Genomic DNA, 6,000 nt, shown 5'->3' on the forward strand with positions numbered 1-6,000 from the left:
GCCTTGGAGAGAAGACAAGGGCTTGCTGTCACCAGAGTGGCCCACTTTAAGAGTGTAATCACATAATATTTAAGGAAGTGGGAAAACTACCTCCACAGGCGAGCAGATCTGGGCAAAGGAGAAGCCCCCCTTTTGTCGTGCTGGGAGCCAGGCTGGATTGGGATTTGCCAGCTGACCTGCCATAGAGCAAAGGCTGGGGGTGGGGAAGAGTGTCCAGCGTGGCAGCCTGACAGATGTGGAAGCCGGGGACCACAGGGATGACACAGACCATGAGAAATTCCCAGTCAGCTGGAGTAAGGCCAAGGACAGGACATCTGATATTCAAGTTGAAGTGGTCAGCCACGCTGTTACAGTTGCAAGATCAACAAACAAACAAACAGAAACAATATTTGGGACATACAATGAAAAAAAATTGTCTATCTGAAATTCAAATTGAATTGGCTGTTCCTGTTTGGCTATGTATTTGCTGTGATAGAAATCCCTCCTCCTACACATTTTCAATGAGGTCTACAATTAACACGGTGCTTTGTATGGTTTAGGCTGCTTATGCATAGAGTTTAGGTAAAAATCAGAATTCCCATCGTGGCTGAGTGGTTAATGAATTCAACTAATATCCATGAGGTTGTGGGTTTGATCCCTGGCCTTGCTCAGTGGGTTAAGGATCCAGCGTTGCTGTGAGCTGTGGTGTAGGTCGCAGACAAGGCTTGCATCCTGCATTGCTCTGGCTGTGGCGTAGGCCTCAGCTTCAGCTCCAATTTGATGCCTAGCCTGGGAACTTTCATATGTCATGGGTGCAGCCCTAAAAATACAAAAGATACACACACACACACACACACACACACACACACACACACAAAGAATTTAGGTAAAAATCTTTTCCAGAAATATTTGTTATGAATATATCTACGTATCTATATGTGTACCAGGTTGCAAGGTAAAGCGTATTTCCAGGTCATGCTCCAGCTATTTGGAATATCATCAATTTATCAAATGAGCACCAGAGACTATAACACAGAGCATGTCCTTTTTCTTACCAGCACCCACAATCCCGGCCCATGGACTCTCAGTGAAGACATACAGCATGAAGGACTCGAGCTAGAGGGCGAGAGGGAAGAGAAAGCTAACCCTGGGTCAGAGGCCTGATCTGGCAAGGCTGCGAGCCCCCTGGCCCTGTCGCAACAATCTCTGTACACTGGTGGAACAGAAGCCAGACTGCAGAAGTCAACAGGAGGTGAGGAAGAGGAGATGAGACAGTGAAAGGGGAGACTAAGAGGCACTTGTGTTGTCTGTGTTGCACTGACATGACAGTTCGGTACCTGCCCAGAAGAGCCCATGCAGGAAAGGCGTGCTCTGTCACTGTGCTGTCCAGTAACACGTGTGGCTATTTCAGTGAAAACAAATTAAAAATGCAGCTCTCCAATCCCAGCAGCTAAGTGGCTACTGAGCTGAGTGCCTAATAAACTGTTGAGTGGCCACCACCTTGCACCGAGCAACTAGAGAATACATCCATCAATGCCAAAAGGTCTATCGGATCTTTTATTGGACCTTCTAGAGTGCAGCTCTAGGAAAAAGTTCCAACCCATCATGCCTACGCTGGCTTCAGTAAAATGAGTCTACGTTAAACCCGTGCACAGCATTCCCCCCTCCTCCTACCCCAAACATGCTCCGGACTCAGCAGAATAACTCTTGGGAGTCTATTACCATCTATGCATGATGGACGAAGTCATGTTTGGCCCCAGTGAGTGCGAGTTAACCCTGGAAGGAGTCAGAGGGGGCATCAGGGAGGCTGCCGGACCTTGGGATGTGGTCCAGGGGCAAGTGTGGGTATTCTGTGTGTTCACGATGTTTTCCCACCAACTCCAACAAGGGTCCATGGCAGCTCATGATCGTCGGGCCTGAATGCACAGGAGAAAGGGGCGTGGGCCAGGCTGTACTGATGGAAACTATTGGGGTAGCACAACGGGAGAGGTTGGAGCATTCAGGCTGTGTAGACAGAAGATGGTGGGTAAAAGGGGATGATTATAGCCCAATTCCCGGTCCACAAAATTTCAGTGACGGTTAGTGATCCGATACATGGTGTTTATGAGGTCTGTGTGTAATTTTCCTGGCTTTCACATGATACCTTAATAACAAAAAGGAATGTGGTAGAGACAAGGTGTTATCCACCAGGCCTGTCCCTTTAAGCTCAGTTATTAGGGGTCCCGCTGACTTGCTTAAGTAGGAAAGTCACTTCTGCACTTTTAAAAAATAAAATTTCCAATTTTATGGGAAAATCTCTGTCTCTTTTTGAAATCACCTCGCTCCCAAAGATACGTCCACTTCTCTGTTGGATGAAGAGGTGGTTCTTTCCTCATGGAAACTTGTTTATTTCTCTTTGCGTTCATCCCCGTCAGTGATTTATGACCCTTCTGTTATATTTGCCTTATCTCTTCCCCAATAAGACAGGAATTTGGAGGAGGCTCTGGAACCCATTTCTGAACCATAGTTTGCGATGAGGAAGCTGAGGCTCAAAAAAAAAAAAAAGCTAAATGACTTGCCCAAGGACGTGGGAATGACCGATTCAAAATCCTCTGCCAGTGGAAACATCCTATTCAATCACAGAGCTGACTCACAAACATCCTGTTGAGGGGAAAGAAGCATGTTCTAAACGAATGCAATTATGAATTCACTTCTACCAAGTTCAAAACCAGGCAAAACTCACCTATAGAACCTAGAGGTGCGTGCACAGGTGATAAAACTACAAAGAAAAAAAAAAATCGCCGTCACAAAGGTCAGGAAAGAGAGGAGGGAGAGTGATATAACACGGGGCTCCAGCAACTTCTGAGAGACCGACAAGGTTTTATCGGTTCAACTGGGTGGTAGTTATACAAATAAGGAAAAGAATACATCTTCTCCTCTCATTGATTCAAAAATTCCTTTTTAAAAATCTCATTCAGGAGTTCCCACCGCAGTTCAGCGGTAATGAACCCGTCGAGCATTCCTGAAGACACAGGTTTAATCCCTGGCCTCGCTCGATGGGCTAAGGATCTGACGTTGCCGTGAGCTGTGGTGTAGGTCACAGATGTGGCTCAGATCCCAAGGTGCTGCAGCTGTGGTGTGGACCAGCAGCTGCAGCTCCAATTCGACTCTTAGCCCGGGAACCTCCATATGCCCCAGGTGCAGCACTGAAAAGGAAAAAGAAACAAACAAACAAAAAGCTCATTCATTTGAATTCATCAGTCCAGAATCGGTGGAGCAGGTCATTTTTCTGAGAATTGAAGCTGGAAGTTGTGGGGTGGGAGGCGCACAGGGACACAGGGTGTTATGGGCTCTGCTGCTTCGGGCAGTGCCTCAGTTTATCGTCCTCTTGTTTTATAGGGGTTTCCTAGAGTGGTCCCCGAGGCTCTGTGGAGGTGAGTCAGGGCTTCTGATAAGCACCCGAGAGGGCTCCAGGCCCCACATCAGCTGCAGCACAGATGCTCCACTTCTAGCTGCTTTACATACTGGGCATCCACAAGGGACTTCATTCTTTTTAAAGTGGCTTTTGATGCTCAAAGAAAAATGTAGAAAATCCCTGGGGTATCAGTTCTTCCTTCAGTCATAGACATACTATTTAGAAATACTAAAATTACTTTTATTTTTCTAAAAAAAATTTCTCTCTTCCAGACTATTCCCTAGGGACACTGCCTTCAGGCTGCCCTCTGCATCCTGGGCTCCCTGGCTCCCCACCTCCTCCCTTCCAACTGCCTCCTCCCTGACTTCTCTGCTGAGAAAAAGGCTGCTTCTGTGGGGTCGGGGGCCAATTCCAGCAATGCCGGCTTACCCAGGGGTCTTCTTTAGGGAAGGTATGGTTTCTAGGAAGTGGAGTCCCCAGGTCCACATGGGGCAGGAGGCACCGCTGGGCCCCAGGAGGAGTCAGGGACCAGCTGCAGCCACTATGGTCTGGATCCCAAGGGGCACATGTGCTGCCAGGTCTGGTGTCCTTGTCTAGACTTGTCTGCTGCTGGGCTTCTAAGAGCCTCCAGCTCAAGACCTCTGCCCTCCCCTCTGACCTGCTGGCTTCCAGAGCTGCTGACTTAGGAGTCCTGCACCTTGCAGGCTGCCTGATCCCTGCTGGAGCCCGCTGGGCAGGGAGGACCAGTCATATGACTGCCCGGAGCAGAGGCCCAGGGAGCCAGAATGGAAGTGGCCATGCTCAAAGGGGCTGCCCCGTAGGGTGGCAATGAGGGTTGGAAACTCGCTGGACACTAGCCACTTGCCATTCAGAGAACAAGCTCCCTCCAGAGAAACTTGCCCACTGCGGCTCCGAGACCACATTCGAAGTCATAGACAGGATGGATTATGTAACCAAAGGCAACTGTTCATCTCGGCCTCGCTCCAGAACGTCATTATTAAAAACAGCGAGGACCATTTATTTACTGAGTTATGACTACATTCCAGGCATTCTACTCAGTGCTTTGTGTACATATCTGGGTCAATCCGAGTCAGTCCTACCTCGATTTTAAGTTATTTTTTCTCATTGTATTGATGCAGAAACGAATCCACGGAGAGGTTTGGAAGCTTTGCAGCACGACCCCGCCCATACAGGCGAGCCCAGGACTGAACGGCCCCATCCAATCCCCTGAGGTATCCACAGCGATCAGGCTGCTGCCCGCATGCGCCAAGCCCACCGTGGCCGCCGTCGGGGCACCTCAACATCCCCGTCCGCCTTTCCATGCTTCCCCCACCACCTTGCTTGGGGTTCCCCACTCCCCCCGTCCCCATTATAGTTCCCCGGCCTTCAGTTCTAGGGACACTCCATGGTCGTTTCCCCCACGGAGAGCCACCGTTGCCAGGGCAAGGTCCTCCCTGAGCCCCCCAGGAATCTAATCTGGGGACGGAAGGCCAGCCCCCAAACTTCTAGACCTTCCAGATGTGTTTCTACATTCGTGGCTACAGTCCCACCTGAGATGATTCTGGCGACATGGCTGAGTTACCAAGAATGGATACAACTGTGCCCTGTGATCTGCGTGTCTCAAACCAACACTGAATCTCCTGTGCGTGTTTCCACATCTAAGCAATGGTGATACCACTTGGTACATACCTCACAGGGTCGTTATTAGGGTTATATTTGTTAACGCCTGTAGCAGAACAAAGCCGGCCCGCTCTCCCCTCCTCCCCTGCGGCCGTGTGCACCTGCTCCGGATTTGGCCCCGTTGGCCCCTGATGGGCCTCCCTCCGGAGCTGGCTGAGAACCGCGGAGGCTCGGGCTCCACGGGCAGCATCTCTGCCCGTCACGGAATCACCAGGATTTTTCAGAGGCTCTCTAGGTGGTCGCCTGTCATTCAATCTGCAGTCTCAGGCTCTTGGAGGAGGACCTCTGGCGTTGCAGCAGTGGCATTTAATAAGGAACGAGATCCTGGGCAGAAGCTCTTGGGGGACAAGATTGGAGAAGATAGAACTAAGTGACAGATGCCTGGAGGACCCGTGGGCGCTGACCCTGAGTATCAGCAAGAACTGGACAGGGAGCTTTTTTCTTTTTTTTTTTTTTTTTGTCTTCTGTCTTTTGAGGGCTGCTCCCACGGCATATGGAGGTTCCCAGGCTAGGGGTCTATTCGGAGCTGCAGCTGCCAGCCTACGCCACAGCCACAGCAACATGGGATCTGAGCCGTGTCTTCGACCTACAGCACAGCTCACAGCAACGCCGGATCCTTAACCCCCGGAGCAAGGCCAGGGATTGAACCCACAACCTCATGGTTCCTAGTTGGATTCCTTTCTGCTGTGCCACAAAGGGAACTCCTGGACAGGGAGCTTTTTAAGCTTCAGCAAATGTATGGTGAAGTAGACAAGACTACATTTCCTAACTTCATGTTTGAAGACCCCAAATTTGAAGCCATTGAAAAACCAGAGCCCTGAAGAAATATTGTCAAATTTATCTGGTAATTTGTCTTAGATTAGCTGTACAACTGATTAGAAGTATCAAAATAAACACATTTCACAACTATCAAATGTTCTTTTAAGTCTGTTCCAAATAAATTATTT

General features: G+C 49.4%; 1 protein-coding gene across 1 annotated transcript in view; it reads left to right on the forward strand.

Moving 5' to 3' along the window:
• Window positions 1-2,273, forward strand: part of GDAP2 (ganglioside induced differentiation associated protein 2) — a 234,809-nt gene extending 232,536 nt beyond the window's left edge. The window contains exon 21 of the transcript XR_014844355.1: window positions 1,038-2,273. The gene's annotated coding sequence lies outside the window, so the exon portion shown is untranslated. The remainder of the gene's footprint in view (window positions 1-1,037) is intronic.
• Window positions 2,274-6,000: the final 3,727 nt, after the last annotated feature.

Source organism: Sus scrofa, chromosome 4 (assembly GCF_054392235.1).
Source record: "Sus scrofa isolate SSC_HxYL_T2T_F1_AM1 chromosome 4, Sscrofa_HxYL_maternal_Yorkshire_Landrace_v2.0, whole genome shotgun sequence".
Lineage (NCBI taxonomy): Eukaryota > Metazoa > Chordata > Mammalia > Artiodactyla > Suidae > Sus > Sus scrofa.